This window comes from Salvelinus alpinus, chromosome 4 (assembly GCF_045679555.1).
Source record: "Salvelinus alpinus chromosome 4, SLU_Salpinus.1, whole genome shotgun sequence".
NCBI lineage: Eukaryota > Metazoa > Chordata > Actinopteri > Salmoniformes > Salmonidae > Salvelinus > Salvelinus alpinus.
This window is the reverse complement of record NC_092089.1, coordinates 76,208,905-76,228,990: the sequence shown is the minus strand read 5'-3', so window position 1 is coordinate 76,228,990 and position 20,086 is coordinate 76,208,905. Positions and strand designations below refer to the sequence as shown.

Sequence of the window (20,086 nt, the reverse complement as noted above, 5' to 3'; positions counted from 1 at the left end):
GCCAATAAAGTCATTTGGATTGAATTGAAATTGAGAGAGAGAGATACAAAGAAAGAGAGGTGATAAAGAGGGAGAGGTGGAGGGGTAGAGGTAATAGAGAGAGAGAGAGGGGGGTAGAGGTTATAGAGAGAGAGAGAGAGAGAGGGGTGGAGAGGTAGAGGTGATAAAGAGAGAGATAGAGAGAGGTGATAGAGAGAGGTGCTGTCTGGACTAGATGGAGGGAGAAAGAATGAGAGAGAGAAAGAGATGAGAGTAGAGATGGAGCGAGAGTGAAAGAGAGGACTGTAGGGAACTCAGTGTGGGCAGTCGTTTAGAAGAGAAGCACTACCGAGCAGCACCTGTCGCCACAGTCTGTTCTGTCCCCTTCCTGGCCCCGTAGGACAAGGTGGCTTCAAAGCTATTGTTCTGAACACTCCCAGCAGAAGTGTTGAGCTGTGAATAACACGCTCTCTAGCTATCTGATCTGTCTACGCTGTCTGTCCAAGCTTGACTGTTTTCTTTGTCACTGGGAAAGCTTAATTATGTACAAATGTATTCCAATCGAAATATTTATGTACGTTAAGAGATGTAGCATATTTTAAATTGCTTATGGAAGTTGATGGGCCTCTGTTTAGATTTTGTTGTATCCCCTTGGATCGTGCTATTTGGCATTGACGCACTTATTTATTTATGAATTAATTAATAACTTAATAACATTCCACAAACAAGTAAAGGAACCTTCATTGCAGTACATACAGTTTTTAGAAAACCACGTTTGACCTCGAGGTTGTTTATGAGCATCCCATTCGAACTTGTCCCTCCTATCAGATCGCTTCGTGGAGAAAACAGAGTGCACCAAAAACACGTCTTCAGTAAACTATTACAGAGAGAAGATAGGTACAGTTTATCTGAAGCAATGAGCGTAAACAAAACATCCAGTCGAGCCCTGAGGGCCTGTTGATTAATAGGTCTTGACACCTCTGACAGGGCTGATAGATCAGAAGGGCCAATATATGAGTGCTGGAGACATTGCATGCCTTATTACAGCCCGATCCAGCAGCACGCCATCACGAGCTGGTGGGGACAACGTAAAGGGTCATTTGGAACCACGGCAATCTAGCAATGCCATGTTCCCCAAAAAGTGTTTTCATAAGTTTGCAGTTTGATGATCTGCATTGTCATTGTTGTCTTGTGTTATGAAGTGAACGTGCGGTGCAGGTAGTATGTTTGTGTAGGAGGGGTTTGGAGTTGCTATGTGTATTCCATAATTCCAAAGGTAATATTAAGGTGAACATGGCTTGCAGCAGTTGTTTATTTGTCCTGTTGATAAGAATGTGTATGCTAATACCGTGTGTGGGTAGATATTACTGTGTCGGGTCTGATAGGGAGCAATGTTCCATCTAAGTGTTTTCGTCACTGAGCAAATTTCAGGTCTGCTGAGCGCAAAACTTGAATGTTGTGAAAATGTGTAACTTCTGGCATGAGTTTACTGTGAACACTGAGGCTGTACCCGCTTTAAGTTACAGTTTTAACAGTGGCCATGTATGCTATTGTGGCTATTTGATCATAATGTAGGCCTATCAGTGGTCTACCTTAAAAAAACTATGGGAAAAATGCATCCCATAACATTTTAACATGGAAATAGCTGTTTTATCATTCAACCTTTAGTAGCAGCCAATATGTGGTATTCAATGTAGCCCTACATTCCATGAGACTTTTGAAAAAAAATATGTAGGGATTTACGTGAACCTGTTTATCCACTTGTCCTTCAGACAAGAAGGTGACTGAAATTGTTGTGTTGTTTGATGCAAGAAACCACTTTGCAAAATAATATGCATTACTATTCCTATACCATTATTACAGAGAATCAGACAAATTATGCTACCCTCTGCCTATTGGCTACTTACCTTATTCAAACCTGTCTCAAAATACAACACTGCACCTTACAGAAAAAAAGCTCTTTACCTGACTTGCTTTTCAAAGATGGTTAGAAATGCACAAGTTTTGTGCTCTTGTAAGAAGCAACCACTCCCCCATTGCTGACTAGAAATTAGCTATAACTGGGCTAATAACTCACTTACTAGCAAAGAATATGAACAAATGTACACACCTGGATACATGCAGCTCTTGCTTTGATCTCAAAACAAGCACATTTACTCATGACCACTCATGCTGTAAACACAGTTCAGTTCAAAGTGAATGGCACAGATCCATATATGGCAATGGTCTATCTGCAGCTCTAATTGGTTATGGTGCCGGTCTGTGTAGAGTGTGGGTCCTGCCCTGAGTCCTGCCTTTCAATGCAATAGAATCCTACTCCAATGCGCTCTTCCTACCAGAAAATATCTTGCATAGTTTGTTTTGTTTCGGTATGTTGCATTGAAAGTCACTAATATTACATTGATTTGATCTCAATTCACACAGTAGAGGGAAACATTGATACTGTTAGCTAAAGGGAAAACTAGAAAGTTGAGTGAATTTCAATCTTGTGCTTCTCTGCGCGGGCTGATATTTCTTCTGCGTGGCAGTCCCGGGGAGCTGAGCGCCCGCACGTAGCTTTTAAAGGGAACATTGATAGGGAGATACCCGCACGTAGCTTTTTAAGGGAACATTGATAGGGAGATACCCACACGTAGCTTTTAAAGGGAACATTGATAGGGAGATACCCGCACGTAGCTTTTAAAGGGAACATTGATAGGGAGATACCCGCACGTAGCTTTTAAAGGGAACATTGATAGGGAGATACCCGTACGTAGCTTTTAAAGGGAACATTGGTAGGGAGATACTGCAGGTTCAGTGTTTGTAATAAGGGCAGGATTCTATTTTCTCCTGTATGCAAAAACGTATTTTAATGATTTTTCGCACAGATTTATCTTCACAGGCTGAAATTGGAAATTTGCCATAGTTTGACTACGATAACATGCAAAAGACAATTTGCCACTACAGTGACAAACAAAACAATAGGATTTTACAAAACTTTCCCCTAAACCTCTCCAGAAAGCTAATCCTTTGTGTTTGTATTGACATGGCCATTTTGGGGCACCAGACAGCATTGGCTGTCAGCATGGAGCCTTCAACACAGAGATGAATAATGTCCCCCATTTATAAATGAGAAGGTGCTGTTAGGTTGAACATCATGGGGCCTGTGGTCCGGCTGAGAGAGGAAGACACAACGCTGTGAAGCATTCCTAAGATTCTAGCTGGGTGTGGGGTAGCTAGGTAGGAGGGAGACGATGGAGCCACTGGAGGAAAAGACCCAACTGAACACAGTGCTTTAATAGCAGAACGTCAATTAGTGTCTCTCTCTGGACGGATGTGTTCCAAGGTTAAATGGTAGACACCGTAGTAGGAGGATGTAGTGCCTTGTGCTTAGGAGGTCCAGGGAGTATCAGACTTAGTTTCTCCTGACAAAGTTGTTAGAATGTAAACTGAGCTGTTGGGGATGTTTCAGAAAGTGAAGTGAAGTGAAGATATCACTTCAATAATCTGATTAAAACAGGACTGATATTTCAAACCTCAGCATTAACTTGTAATACCATAATACCCTCGGCACCAGCAACACACATATTGCTAGTGGAAAATTGATACATTCACATTTTTTCATTATTTTCAGAACAATGTTGTAGACTCTTCTACAATGTAGTAGACCCCTGTCACGCTCATCGTACGAACTGGAAGCATACTCGGACCAACGTGCAGCGTGATCTGGGTTCCACATCTTTATTTAGTGAAACGCACAAAACAATAAAGCAAGAACGAAACGTGACGACAATGGAGTGCTGACATATAACTAACCATAAACAATATCCCACAAAACACAGGTGGAAAAAAGCTACCTAAATATGATCCCCAATTAGAGACAACGATTACCAGCTACCTCTAATTGTGAATCATACAAAATCACCAACATAGAAAAACAAACTAGAAGCCCACATAGAAAGAACAAACTAGACTAACCCCCAGTCACGCCCTCAACAACTCTCTCCGCTCTTTCTCCTCCAATACCTCCATCCACTCTCTGACTGTCTCTGACTCTCTCCTTTCACTCTCCTCCAGTTTCTCCCTCTTCTCCCAGACTGGCTCTGATACCTAAATATGATCCCCAATTACAGACAACGATTACCAGCTGCCTCTAATTGGGAATCATACAAAATCACCAACATAGAAAAACAAAACTAGAACCCCACATTGATATAATAAACTAGACTAACCCCCAGTCACACCCTGACCTACTCTACCATAGAAAATAAGGTCTCTCTTTGGTCAGGACGTGACAACCCCTCAATAATTCTAATCAACCACAATAGGAAATAGTAATGCATGCAGTAAAGCTAATGGTATATCAGCATATAATGACAACAAATCCACACTGTGTTAGTATATTAGCACACAGACGGCTGGAGGCGTAGGCTGTGTTTGTATGAAAACAATCCCACGGCACATGCCGCAACTTCTAACCCACAGTAGATGATTTAGATCATGTTGAAGTAAATCAATGGTCTTCTCCATAGGAAATATTTTATCAAGGCGAACATTGAAAGAGGCATGAAACCATGAAGAGAATTCTTGCCCACCATCCGTGGTAACAGTGTCAATACCAACTCCCTGCCAAGCATTGGCCTTATGCTCCGTCCTGGCTCATAGAACTGCCTCCAAACCAGCCATATGTCAACTATCAGGAGGGAGGATCAGGAGGGAGGATGCTCAGTGCTAAGCTTGGAAAAACAAGAAGGCCTACAGGTATATTGAAAAATGTAGAAATGTAAGAGTAAAAGAGAAAGGTGTGAGAGATGTTGGCAGCTTTAGGATTATTAGCAGTGATTTGCCTGCCTTTTAAAAAAATAATTAAAAGTGTAGGCCTAAATAAGCAAGGAATGCACACAAACACACACATATGGACGTAAATGTAACACACACACACACACACACTCCCTCTATGGGCGGGTAGCCAATATGAATAGGCAAGGGGCCCTGGCCATCTGCATTCATAAATCAGAGGCTACACTCCGATGAAAGATTGAATCTCTGTATTCCTCCCTGGACATGGAAAATCCATCTTCACAGATAACGAGTCCATCTCCCTGGACGCTCTGGACAATGCCAGCGCCATCTGCAGGAGTGACATCCGGAAGGAGATGGATCTTTGGAAGCGGCATGTAGAAAAGGAAAATGAAATCCACTTCTCACCTACAGTAGATGCCTGTACACTCTTATAAATCTAGAACCTAAAAGGGTTCTTCGGCTGTCCCCATAGGAGAACCTTTTGGTTCCAGGTAGAACCTTTTTGGATTCCAGCCAACTCTTTCCACAGAGAGTTCTACATGGACCCCAAGAGTTCTACCTGAAACCAAAAAGGGTTCTCCAATGGGGACAGCCGAAGAACCCTTTTGGAACCCTTTTTTCTAAGAGTGTACTTCCCCATCAAAGTTTTGGCCCATAAACATTAAAAACGTTAGTTTAAACCAACGAGTCTGGAGACCTTTTGTCCAGCAGATGGTGGCACACCACTGCCCACCCAAACAGAAGTCATATGTCTTCAGATTGATGAGTAGCTGATATTGTTAACCCTTCTTCTATCCCAGTCATCATTATGTGTCGTCTATCATTTACACCAGTGTTATTCAAAATTGTTCAGAGGGAACCCAATTTTTAAGCACAAATTTCTGGGGACCCAATTTTTTCTCCTAGAATTACTTCTGACACCACCCCAAATCTAATGACAACCTTAAAATCGGTAAATTTAGATTTTTACATCAACAAATAACCTTCAATTCATTGCATTTTCTAAATGAAAACAAACCACTAAGTACATTGACTCAATAACACTTTATGTTTTAAATGATCTTTCTCAGAAATATTTGTATGTTGTCCAGTACAATAAACTGTAATCTAAATGTGTTTACATTTTGTTGACATCACTGTCGTTTCCCCACGAACCCAACTTTGAATACCACTGATTTACATTGTCAACAGGTTGTGATGACTCACCGTAGGCCTCATGTTTGATGCCTATTGGATTTTTTATTCTTAACTTGTATTATTTCTTATTGTTGTTGCATTGTCGAGAAGGACCTTACAAATTAGCATTTATTTGGACAGAGTATACCAGGTGTATCCTGTACATACGAAAACTCAAAAACTTTTCTGTTTCAAATGTCAGCGAGTGTGACAGTAGGGGGGTGTAGATTTGTGTGTGTGTGTCTTTAACAATGGTGTAAATTCAGGTGTTGTTCACTGTATCAAGTGCCCCCAAGGTTATTTGTCGTGAAGAAAACAGTCACACTAAATGTTGAACCTTTATTCAGCTAGCCAGGTAAGCCATTGAGTCTAATTATATTTCACAATTAAGAGCTGAGATTAGTTTTCCAAAGCCTTGTAGCTAACATGGCACCTTTGTTCTCTCAATATTTCCCTTGGGTATCATCTCTGAGTACAAAAATAGCACATAAACTTGCATTAAGATAAGACACCTGAAAACCAGCCAACACAATGACACTGGAGTGAATCCACCACAGCACACATGGAGGAGATCTCCTTAAGGCCCCCATGGGCCAATGCAGACTGTAAAAGGGAAAATGACATTGGGAGTGCACATTCATATGCTGAATGATATCTGTTGGTGTTTTCTGTCCTCCAGAGCAGAGTATAGGCATTGGAGGCATTGCCTCCATCAGCTCACTGCCATATATCCCAAGACATTACAAGACAGACCATTAGTTTATTGCTCAGCCAGCAATAGCAAGTAAGTAAGCATGAACAATGCGAAACATTGAAGGAGAAAGCAACATTCCCCCTTTCCTCTAAATTGAGAGAAATAATATATTGTTTGTTAGCAGCCGGGCCCAAGTTCACTTTTCTTCTGGTTGGATTGTAATTTTCTGGTCATGTTCGTCTTTTCAGGAGTTCTTTCCAGGCCAAACACTTTGCCGTTGTTCCCAGTATTACACTTTGCCGTTGTTCCCACACATTAGATAATTGCCAAGGCCAGAAATTTGATTAAGTATCCATAGAGAACATCTGAAAATCCATATGAAAAGCCTGCTCTCTAGTCAGATCATTAGTCTAAAACCTACACCATTTCGATAGGCTGTCAAATTCCTATGTCACATTTTTGGGGGAAATGTAGCCTAAAATGATATGCACCTCATAAAGAATATCAGCACTTGGGGGTTTGGAGATAAGTGTCACTAGGCTACAGTACTTGTCTATTTGAGAGCGAAAGCTTGTCATGAGCTGTTACCATGGAAATTCTCAAGCCGGTCTGTAAAAGAAGCCTTTAATGCACACTGAATCCCCCCTTACCATCTACAATAACATGTTTTACTTTACATTCATTCCTGAAATGAAGATAGTAGAATGCATGTTGGAACTACTGTAGTTGCATCAGCGCCAACGTATGCAGAGAAATGGCATGGTGTACTAGGACATGAGAACCCAGCTAACTGTTGCCATGACAACTCAGCCAGGGGATAATTGTTTTAAAGCATAAAAAACACAACCAAATGTTGCTGCTTCTGAAATATGTTTGTGCCTCTGTCAGAGATTGCCAGACTGTCCCAAATCTCAAAAGGTAACAAAAGGTTTGAGGACGACGATCAATGTATAAGTTTATCAGCCCAAGAGAAAGCATTACATCAAATGACAAATCTACCCATCAAATACTTATGGCATAAATCTCTGAGATGAACGATTAGACAGTGGTGGACATATTGTGTGCCATTGTCAGTTGTACATAATAGGGACATGGCCAAACTTGGCAAAGATCTATTGAAAATGTCACATCTGCATTGAAAGTGTCATCGCTTACAGAGGTATTTGCCAAATATGTTTCATCTGTCTTGAACATCTCTTGTTGTTTTTCTAGTGCCACAGTAAAAAGAGTCCAAACAAACTCATCTTATCTGTCCTACAAAAGAAGAATGCAGCCCATGATATCAATATTTATTCAGAAACATTGTCAACTATCTTTGCATATCAGACAGAATTTCGACCTTTTCAGATCCAAAGAAAGTGCACGCTTCTGAGTTGCCTTGTGGGATGGTCTGGAATCAACTTCGAAATGGAAAAGAACTCTAGGTTCCATATATTATTACTAAAAGATAACCCTTTGTAGTCCTATTTATATGTTTCAATGGTTTCTAGCTCACAAACAATTTTAAATCCTCAAATTGGAATTGCTGTTCTTTTCAAAGAGATATTACAAAGTGTAATATATAGTGTACATAAAGATATTACAAGTCATAAAATATGGGCATATTTTTGGGGATGTTAAAAATCTACTGCTGCATATGGATCACATGAATAATTAGCACCTGGCCTCAGGGCAATTTGTAAGATTTGGTAAGTAAATCTGTTCCCCTTCCATCTTCCATTTAGTATGATACAATAGGTTACGCTAGGTTACATTATGAATGGAATAGCGGTTTTACAATATCATATGAATTACAGGATGTATAGTATCACATGTATAGTATCATACGTACAATAGCATACGAATTGGATGAAGTAACTTATCATACGGTCGCAGTATATGCCACCCATCCTCCCGACCAACCTCCCTCCTATCGTTTCTGTGTTAAGTAATCTGCTTAGTTACAATGTGTAATCATTGATGTCCCAGGAGCGGTAAACACTGTTGAAGTGTATAATTGTAATACATACATGCAGACACAGCATCATTCAAAGAATGGATTTCGATACACCTGGTATTGGATATGACTGAAAAAGAACGTGTCACAGAGATTCATACCTGAACCGCACCTTAATTTGCCAAGGAAGAGTACATGATCAGTGAATATATTCAATGTACAGGCTACAATGTGGGGATCTCATGTGTGGTAATAACTACAGTACATGTATATAGGACTTGCATCCTTGACACAATAAATATTGTGTTATTATTATTATTATATTCTACTCAATCCTTAGGCTTCAATAATGTCATTCAGATTTGAAGTTGATAGAACAACTATGACAGCTGAGGTTCATAGATTGGTATGAATATTAGTTCAGAACCTAATGTTTTAGGGTACATACACAGATCAGCTACATGCTGTAGCTAGCTACACATCCATGGGCATACAGTTATTTTCCTCCACCACTACACAATGAGCAAGTAAATAGTTAGCTAGCTATGTTACTTCAGCTGCATTGCATGGCAAGGCAAGCTTACACAATTGTACATTCAATTTGCAGTAAATGCTTTAGCTAGCTAGATTCTTTACATTCACTGTTTCAAGATGACAGCCTGGTTTGCTGGTTCTCTCAGGAGCCCCTAAAACATTAAACAACAAATTACAACGTCATACTCATGTTATAACACCAGCTAGCTAGCTGACTAATGTTAGCTAGTCAGCTAACTTGCTAAATAGTGATTTTCGTAAATCAACTTTATGACAAAAAAATATGCACAATCGTTTGTCTCTACATTAAATAACATATTTCTCTCAATTGTAATTTTTTTGCTAGACTCGTTACGACGTTATAATTACTTACATTTGCTTCCCCCATAATGTTTTGTCAGCCATCTTTGCTGAAGAAAGTCACCAGGAATGGGTGGCTGGCGTCAAATTCGTCATTGGAACCACTCGATATGATTGGTCATATAAAAACCTTGGAACACAAATGCATAATGAGTGCTCTAACTCCCCCTTGTGGTGGTCTGGAGCAATGAAGCCGTGACGCTGGGTACCTCTAAGTCCCGCGGTGTAAGCTCGCAACTTTTAAAGGAGGAACCACTGTAAGTAACCTACTGTCTTAAGTAACATTCTGTCTTTACATTTACATTTTACATTTAAATGTACATTTACATTTTGTCTTTCATAACCATACCAAACGTAACATATCATATTTATCGAACGTGTAAAGGTTTATGTAAAATACCAAACGTCTGTCCAGTGAGTCCAGTCTGTGAATACAGCGGTGTTGGGAAAATGTATCATCATGTTGTAATGCTAATTAACTTACATATTTTTGATGACACAAGCTAATTGACTGATTGATTGACCAGTATGAGTACATGCCACAGAAGGCTGGTGTACTCTCTTGGCCAATTAGTTAGTGGAGCGGATCAAAAGCTTCAAGATCCTTGGTGTCCACATCACTAACAAATAATAATGGTCCAAACACACCAAGAGGGTACGACAATGCCTATCCACCCTTAGGAGAAAGAAAAGATTTGGCATGGGACCTCAAATTCTCAAAAAGTTCAACAGCTACACCATCTAGAGCAGCCTGACTGGTTGTATCACCGCTTGGTATAGCAACTGCTCGGCATCCAACCGCAAGGTGCTACAGAGGGTAGTGCGTATGGCACAGTACATCACTGGGGCCAAGCTTCCTGCCAGCCAGGACCTCTATACCAGGCAGTGTCAAAGGAATTCCATAAAATTGTCAAAGACTCCAGCCAACCTAGTCATAGACTGTTCTCTCTGCTACCGCACGGCAAGAGGTACCGGAGGGCCAAGTCTAGGTCCAAAAGGCCCCTTAACAGCTTCTACCTCCAAGCCATAAGACTGCTAAACAGTTAATCAAATGGCTACCTGGACTGTTTCCACTGACCCCCTTGTTTACGTTGCTGCTACTCTCTGTTTATTATCTATACCCCCCTACCTACATCTACATATTACCTCAATTACCTCGAATAACCTGTACCCCAGCACATTGACTCTGTACCGGTACCCCCTATAGCCTAGTTATTGTTATTTTATAGTGTTTTTTTAATTTTAAATAGCAAATATTTTCTTACTTACTTTTAAAAAATCTACATTGTTGGTTAAGGGCTTGTAAGTAAGCTCATGTGACAAATAACATTTGGTTTGATTCGATTTTATCAGCTTGCATGCATACATTCTTGAGATTTACTGTTCTGTTAGAACACAAAGCATGGCATTCAAAAAAGAATGGATTAATTAGATATTGTACTACAATATATAGTATTACTTGAGTGGCAAATAACCATAGCTGTCCACATGTTTTAGAACATCCCAATCATACAAGTCCATGTTATGTAATTGAATAAATGATGATCAGTGCTTGGACTGACATGACAAATGTATTCCCCAGTCCAGCAAAATCTTTAAAGGACTAATTGCAAAGATCATTGACCTGTTATTTCAACAGTAGCCTAGTTTGGATTGGCTTTTGATAGGGTTACCCTCTGTGGACACTAATCTAACACAAGTGCCAAACCATGTAATCAAAATGTATTGCCCTAGCTGCCTATCAATGAGTACCATTGATTAGAGGGCCTCAAAGGATCAAGATGATGACACCAGAATATGTGATACAATATTTGTGTTTTTCAGTGTTTGAAGCCATGTGGCCATTTTTAATAATTACCTTTGTCATATTCTTCGAGTTAACTACAGTAGCTAACTACTGGATGTAGCTTTAGCAGAGATATTAGAGAAACGAGGAGATAGGAATTCCATTGGGCCATGAATGGAGGAATGTATAACACCTCACCCAGCAGACTGTCGACCAATCGCGTTCATGTTATCACGCTGCATCATGCAGTTGCTAAGATAATTGTAACACAATCCCTTCTCAAGGTCAGAGTATGAGTCGAAAAACCTGCCTATTTTCCTGTAAAGTATGTAATGTTACGATTCCAAAGCTATACGATATTACAGAGAACAAGTTGGCTATCTCACATCTCAGAAAAGATTTGTAATGTTCTACTTCTTGTTGATTAAATTCATGCTTATGTTGGGTTTTTGAGCTAGCGCCCAATTGATTCCCACTCAGTCCTTGAAGGCGAGCTTTTCTTGCCCCAGAATTGCCCAGAATGCACCGCACGGTCCATTGACGATGCATGGGCAACATATACAATGGGCATTAATACAATTACAATAGAGCAATTGTATTAATGTATCTCTGGCTTCAGATAGCTATGTACTGTAGTTAGCTACTGCATGCAGTTGTAGTTATCTATGTAGCTAGCTACATAGCTAACTCATGCTTCATACAGTATAGTAGCTACAGTAACTTCATAGTTAGCTCAGGCTATATACAGTACAGTAGCTAGCTTCATAGTTAGCTCAGGCATCGCTTCAAGATAATGGAAAGACAACAAACAAGCAAACTAATTTCAGACCATGAAACCTTATGTTACCAATTGCTGTAGGTGATGGTGGAGTTATACAAAGTTAGCCTGAAGCATTATGTTAGAGTGTGCTACTCTTAAATTGGTATCTGACTATACCTTGGAAAAAACAACAACATGTTAATGCACCTTAGTGCTTTAACATGCATTTACACTGATTGGGCACATCGCATACCATGGGGGAAATACACTGAGGTTTTACCTCTTCAAAATGCTATCTCACAGGATTGGGAGAGTGTTTGTGATAGCTGCATTTCAATGAGACCAAGGTGTCAGTGTCAGGCCTTGGTTAATAAAGGCAAAGATGAAACGCTGGCTGTGATATTGACGACTCCTATGTGAGCTGGCAGATTCAGGCCCTGTGTACCTTGTCATCATTACTCACTGCCGGGGGAGGATTTTATCAATGCATACATTGACAGCTAGCAATCTGGGAACCTGGAGGAAGGGGATATCTCATCACTGTCTGATCACTCACATGGATGAACATTCATTTTGGTGAAGCACAACCGTACGCTCTGATTGGCTTAGCCAATGGACCATAAACACTCTTGATTACACAAAGGTTGTTGTGGAGATTAGTGGATTGATGGGGGCACCTCTTAGATGGTATAATGATTATGTTTATAATTAGTCTGAAGGAGTTGAGGGAAACTGGAAAATGTTGTCTCACTTTCACATAGTCAACCTTCAGTGTTTTTCATGCCCAGTTGAAAGGGTGTTGAGATGTGAGGGAAAAAAGCTGTGTTTGTGAGTTTGTAAAAAATAACATGAATGATTGTAGCAAGCCATGCGGAAGTCGCCTTTGACTACAGCTGTTTTGCCTCCAGCTATTTATCTTCCTTTATTTCATACCAACTGAAAGACATCGTACATACATCAAGCCAGGAAATGGGAATCATAAAGTACTGTGACTACTGTAACTAAAATGATATAGAAACCTTGAAGGCCAAAAAGATCATCAAGAACAACAACCACACGAGCTACTGCCTGTTCACCCCGCTACCATCCAGAAGGCGAGGTCAGTACAGGTGCATCAAAGCTGGGACCAAGAGACTGAAAAATAGCTTCTATCTCAAGGCCATCAGACTGTTAAACAACCATTACTAACACAGAGAGGCTGCTGCCTACATACAGATGAGTACTTCCGGCGCCGAAAAGAGATGGCCGCCTCGCTTCGCGTTCCTTGGAAAATATGCAGTATTTTGTTTTTTTATGTGTTATTTCTTACATCGGTACCCCAGGTAATCTTAGGTTTCATTACATACAGTCGGGAGGAACTACTGAATATACGATTAACGTCAACTCATCATCGTTCCTACCAGGAATATGACTTTCCCGAAACGGATCCAGTGTTTTGCCTTCCACCCAATACAATGGATCTGATCCCAGCCGGCGACCCTGTGCGACGCCGAAAAAGGGGCAAACGAGGCGGTCTCGTGGTCAGGCTTCGGAGACGGGCACATCGCGCTCCACTCCCTAGCATACTACTCGCCAATGTCCAGTCTCTTGACAATAAGGTTGATGAAATCCGAGCACGGGTAGCATTCCAGAGAGACATCAGGGATTGCAACGTGCTCTGCTTCACGGAAACATGGCTAACTCAAGGGACGCTAACGGAGTCGGTGCAGCCAGCTGGTTTCTTCATGCATCGCGCCGACAGAAACAAACATCTTTCCGGTAAGAAGAGGGGCGGGGGGGTATGCCTTATGATTAACGAGAAGTGGTGTGATCATCATAACAACACACAGGAACTCAAGTCATTCTGTTCACCTGATCTAGAACTCCTCACAATCAAATGTCGACCGCATTATCTACCAAGGGAATTCTCTTCAATCATAATCACAGCCGTATATATTCCCCCCCAAGCAGACACATCGATGGCCCTGAACGAACTTTATCTGACTCTTTGTAAACTGGAAACCACACACCCTGAGGCTGCATTCATCGTAGCTGGGGATTTTAACAAGGCTAATCTAAAAACAAAACTCCCTAAATTCTATCAGCATATCGATTGTGCTACCAGGGCTGGGAAAACCCTAGATCATTGTTATACTAATTTCCGCGACGCATATAAGGCCCTCCCCCGCCCCCCTTTCGGAAAAGCTGACCACGACTCCATTTTGTTGATTCCAGCCTACAAACAGAAACTCAAACAACAAGCTCCCGCGCTCAGGTCTGTTCAACGCTGGTCCGACCAATCTGAATCCACGCTTCAAGACTGCTTCGATCACGCGGATTGGAATATGTTCCGCATCGCGTCCAACAACAATATTGACGAATATGCTGATTCGGTGAGCGAGTTCATTAGGAAGTGCATTGACGATGTCGTACCCACAGCAACGATTAAAACATTCCCAAACCAGAAACCGTGGATTGACGGCAGCATTCGCGTGAAACTGAAAGCGCGAACCACTGCTTTTAACCAGGGCAAGGTGACCGGAAGCATGACCGAATACAAACAGTGTAGCTATTCTCTCCGCAAGGCAATCAAACAGGCTAAGTCCCAGTACAGAGACAAAATCGAGTCGCAATTCAACAGCTCAGACACAAGAGGTATGTGGCAGGGTCTACAGTCAATCACGGATTACAAAAAGAAAACCAGCCCCGTCGCGGACCAGGATGTCTTGCTCCCAGACAGGCTAAACAACTTTTTTGCCCGCTTTGAGGACAATACAGTGCCACTGACACGGCCCCCTACCAAAACCTGCGGGCTCTCCTTCACTGCAGCCGAGGTGAGTAAAACATTTAAACGTGTTAACCCTCGCAAGGCTGCAGGCCCAGACGGCATTCCCAGCCGCGTCCTCAGAGCATGCGCAGACCAGCTGGCTGGTGTGTTTACGGACATATTCAATCAATCCTTATCCCAGTCTGCTGTTCCCACATGCTTCAAGAGGGCCACCATTGTTCCTGTTCCCAAGAAAGCTAAGGTAACTGAGCTAAACGACTACCGCCCCGTAGCACTCACTTCCGTCATCATGAAGTGCTTTGAGAGACTAGTCAAGGACCATATCACCTCCACCCTACCGGACACCCTAGACCCACTCCAATTTGCTTACCGACCCAATAGGTCCACAGACGACGCAATCGCAACCACACTGCACACTGCCCTAACCCATCTGGACAAGAGGAATACCCATGTGAGAATGCTGTTCATCGATTACAGCTCAGCATTTAACACCATAGTACCCTCCAAACTCGTCATCAAGCTCGAGACCCTGGGTCTCGACCCCGCCCTGTGCAACTGGGTCCTGGACTTCCTGACGGGCCGCCCCCAGGTGGTGAGGGTAGGTAACAACATCTCCACCCCGCTGATCCTCAACACTGGGGCCCCACAAGGGTGCGTTCTGAGCCCTCTCCTGTACTCCCTGTTCACCCACGACTGCGTGGCCATGCACGCCTCCAACTCAATCATCAAGTTTGCGGATGACACTACAGTGGTAGGCTTGATTACCAACAACGACGAGACGGCCTACAGGGAGGAGGTGAGGGCCCTCGGAGTGTGGTGTCAGGAAAATAACCTCACACTCAACGTCAACAAAACAAAGGAGATGATTGTGGACTTCAGGAAACAGCAGAGGGAGCACCCCCCTATCCACATCGACGGGTCAGTAGTGGAGAAGGTGGAAAGTTTTAAGTTCCTCGGTGTACACATCACGGACAAACTGAATTGGTCCACCCACACAGACAGCGTTGTGAAGAAGGCGCAGCAGCGCCTCTTCAACCTCAGGAGGCTGAAGAAATTTGGCTTGTCACCAAAAGCACTCACAAACTTCTACAGATGCACAATCGAGAGCATCCTGTCGGGCTGTATCACCGCCTGGTACGGCAACTGCTCCGCCCACAACCGTAAGGCTCTCCAGAGGGTAGTGAGGTCTGCAGAACGCATCACCAGGGGCAAACTACCTGCCCTCCAGGACACCTACACCACCCGATGTCACAGGAAGGCCATAAAGATCATCAAGGACAACAACCACCCAAGCCACTGCCTGTTCACCCCGCTATCATCCAGAAGGCGAGGTCAGTACAGGTGCATCAAAGCAGGGACCGAGAGACTGAAAAACAGCTTATATCTCAAGGCCATCAGACTGTTAAACAGCCACCACTAACATTTAGCGGCCGCTGCCAACATACTGACTCAACTCCAGCCACTTTAAAAATGGGAATTGATGGAAATTATGTAAAAATGTACCACTAGCCACTTTAAACAATGCCACTTAATATAATGTTTACATACCCTACATTACCCATCTCATATGTATATACTGTACTCTATATCATCTACTGCATCTTGCCATCTTTATGTAATACATGTACCACTAGCCACTTTAAACTATGCCACTTTATGTTTACATACCCTACAGTACTCATCTCATATGTATATACCGTACTCTATACCATCTACTGCATCTGCCATGCCGTTCTGTACCACCACTCATTCATATATCTTTATGTACATATTCTTTATCCCTTTACACTTGTGTGTGTGTGTAAGGTAGTAGTTGTGGAATTGTTAGGTTAGATTACTTGTTGGTTATTACTGCATTGTCGGAACTAGAAGCACAAGCATTTCGCTACACTCGCATTAACATCTGCTAACCATGTGTATGTGACTAATAAAATTTGATTTGATTTGATTTGATTTGAGGCTGCTGCCTACATACAGACTTGAAATCATTGGCCACAACAAATGGATCACTAGTCACTTTATTAATGCCACTTCAATAATGATGTTTACATATCTTGCATTACTCCTCCCATATGTATATACTGTATTTTATACCATCTATTGCATCTTACCTATGCTACTCGGTCATTGCTCATCCATATATTTATATGTACATACTCTTATTCCATCCCTTTACTTAGATTTGTGTGTAATACGTAGTTGTTGTGGAATTGTTAGATTACTAGATTATACTGCTGCACTGTCGGAACTAGAAGCACAAGCATGTCGCTACACTCGCAATAACATCTGCTAACCATGTGTACGTGACCAATAATATTTGATTTGATTTGAAACATATGAGCATTGTTTCTTAAGAAACCTCCTAGGTCGACTCTGACACGTCAAACTGCTCAAATTAAGGAAAGGGGCATACGTAGTCAGTTGTAAAACTGAATGCATTCAACTGAAAGGTGTCTTCCGCATTTAACCCAAACCCTCTGAATCAGAGAGGTGCGGGGGGCTGCCTTAATCAACATCCACGTCATCGGCGCCCGGGGAACAGTGGGTTAACTGCCTTGCTCAGGGGCAGAATGACATATTTTTACCTTGTCAGCTCGGAATTTGATCCAGCAAGCTTTCGGTTACTGGCCCAATGCTCCTACCCACCTGGTTACCTGCCTCCAAACTTCCAGCTAGGGAGGGGTCAACAAAATGCAAATACGTTGTCAGCAGGATTCGAACCTGCGCGTGAAGATCTCAATGGATTTCTAGTCTATCGCCGTAACCACTCGGCCAGCCAATATTGTATTTGCCTTTTAGCCAACATTTTACTTTTTTGGTAAAAATGTACTCAATTTCCATCAAGCCTCTTTCATGCAGGAGCTATTATGATTATATCAGTGTGTTGATCAAATGGGTTACATTTCTCTCTGCTACCGCACGGCAAGCGGTACCGGAGCGCCAAGTCTAGGTCCAAAAGGATTCTTAACAGCTTCTACCCCCAAGCCATAAGACTCCTGAACAGCTAATCAAAGGGCTACCCAGACCCCTCTTTAACGTGGCTGCTACTCTCTGTTTATTATCTATGCAGTCACTTTAACTCTACCTACATGTACATGTTACCTCAATTACCTCGACTAACCGGTGCCCCCGCACATTGACTCTGTACCTTAGCCTCGCTATTGTTATTTTACTGCTCCTGTTTAATTATTTGTTACTTTTATTTTGTATTTTTTACTTATCTATTATTATTTTTATTTTTTTTACTTAACACTTTTTTTTCTTAAAACTGCATTGTTGGTTAAGGGCTTGTAATTAAGCATTTCACTGTAAGTTTGTTGTATTCGGCACATGTGACAAATACAATTTGATTTGATTTGATTACCTCAACCTAAACTCATAAGATCATCATGTGCAACAAACATTGATAACATTTGAGTTCCATTATTAAGGAGCATGCAATAATAGCACATTGTGGCGTGTGTTTATGCCGCATGATATTAGCTCGAGTTCCAGCTCACTGATATCCAGTTAGTCAAAATATGAACTGTAAATATTACGTTTGACACGATGTGTTGTCAATCTATGGGGGCACAGTCCAATTTATATTAATCACCTTTAAATGGAGGCTGAGAGATGCTACATTATTTTAATATTATGTAATTAACTCTGAGGTTTAATGGAACATTAATGTCTCAAGAATTTACTGAGGAACATATGGCCTGGATGGGAAGAAGGGATAGATAGGGAGGTTATCTCCGAAGACCAGAGGGCAGCCTGTCGTTCTCATGGAGATGTGTGAAATTCATTAACACTAGACAGAGGGCTGACTGTCTCTTCTCGCAGTTTCTTTATCACTAAGGCGTTTTCCACTTCGTAATGGACCGACTGACCCCATTGAGGCTCATGCATGAGTTATCATTTTTACAATGGAAGAGATGACTGGGCTGTATTTCATCAAAAAGGCTAAAATAGTGACGTTATCAGCATGCTTGACTTATATAGCTAATAAGTCATTTAGCAATTAACATTCTGGCATCCTAAATGAATGTATTCATCACTGACAAAAACATGTAATTACTGAAGTCGTTGATCATTCGAAATGCTTAAACTGCAATTAACTCTTTCAGGGAATGCTTTGTTAGTATGTAAGATTTGAGATGCTGCTGAATAAACTGTTTTAGATGGTCTTGACAGAAGCAGAAGATTAAAAGACACCAAGAAGACAGTGTGGTAAAGTTAAGATACAACACCCAGAATGATAACAAGAGATTAGCTACTTTTTATTTAGAAAGAGTCCCAAACCCCCAAAATAAACAAGTTAGCACACATTCCATATACAAAATGTCAGTGAGTATAGTCTGGATATGTGATGATGAGGTTGATTAGATAACATACTGTTGTATTGTTCACCACAAAAAAATCAACAGTGATACCAATAGTACATTGCTCCCTTTACATATGTGAGAGGAGGTTATCGCATGTTAGATCAGGTTATTCAAATGCAAAAGTAACATTGGGCTTTCTGAAACTGTCCGTGGGTGCCTAAATCAGAGGTGTGTGTCTGTAAAAGCTGTTTCAAAGCTCCGACCTAAAAAAGCTTCTGGGGGTTGTGTTGTATCCAAAATTGTAACGTTTCCTTGGAAACGTATCCTACAAATAACTGATATTGAAAATCTGTCGCCGCCAAATGATCCGCAATAATAAGTACTGCATGTAATTGTAAAAAAATTAAATAATAATAATTAGTGAAGGGTTGTACAATTTTAGAAGGTATTATTTATACTTGTCATATAAAATATAAAATATATATATATATATTATGTCTAGTATCCTATTTCCAGTCTCAAACATTTAGTCTCACAACATCAACATTAAAATGGAAACGCATATAGTCAACATTTAAAATGGAAAATGAAATGAAATAATATGTATTGGAGGCAACAACATGCAACTAGTGCTATTTTACACTCAGGCTAATATAAAGTCTGTGGAGTTAACTTGAAAGCTGAAGAGAAAAAAAAGCTGTTGAAATATCACTGTCTTAGCCGTAGAACTGTACAAAACGTCTTAGCCATAAAACTGTTACAAAACGTCTTAGCCATAAAACTGTTACAAAACGTACAGAATGTATTGCCTACATTCGCTTGGATGACAGTGACTGATTATATTAGGACTATATTCATACCTACTGGCACTACATTTTGGCACTCTTTACCTATTTGGCATTTTTAAACGACCATGTTGACCATTATGTATGTTTCTTTTCCTCTCACAGCAAAACATATAATACAATAGAGTGAGATGTCATGGACTGGACCGCTACCCTGGTC

At 41.3% G+C, this 20,086-nt stretch overlaps 1 protein-coding gene across 3 annotated transcripts in view; it reads right to left on the bottom strand.

The window, feature by feature from the left end:
• Nucleotides 1-19,023: 19,023 nt before the first annotated feature.
• The window catches only part of LOC139574458 (glutamate receptor 2), a 70,088-nt gene continuing 69,025 nt past the window's right edge, over nt 19,024-20,086 (bottom strand). For all 3 annotated transcript variants that reach the window (XM_071399035.1, XM_071399031.1, XM_071399030.1), the window contains exon 16: nt 19,024-20,086. This exon is cut by the window's right edge and continues 1,004 nt beyond it. The gene's annotated coding sequence lies outside the window, so the exon portion shown is untranslated.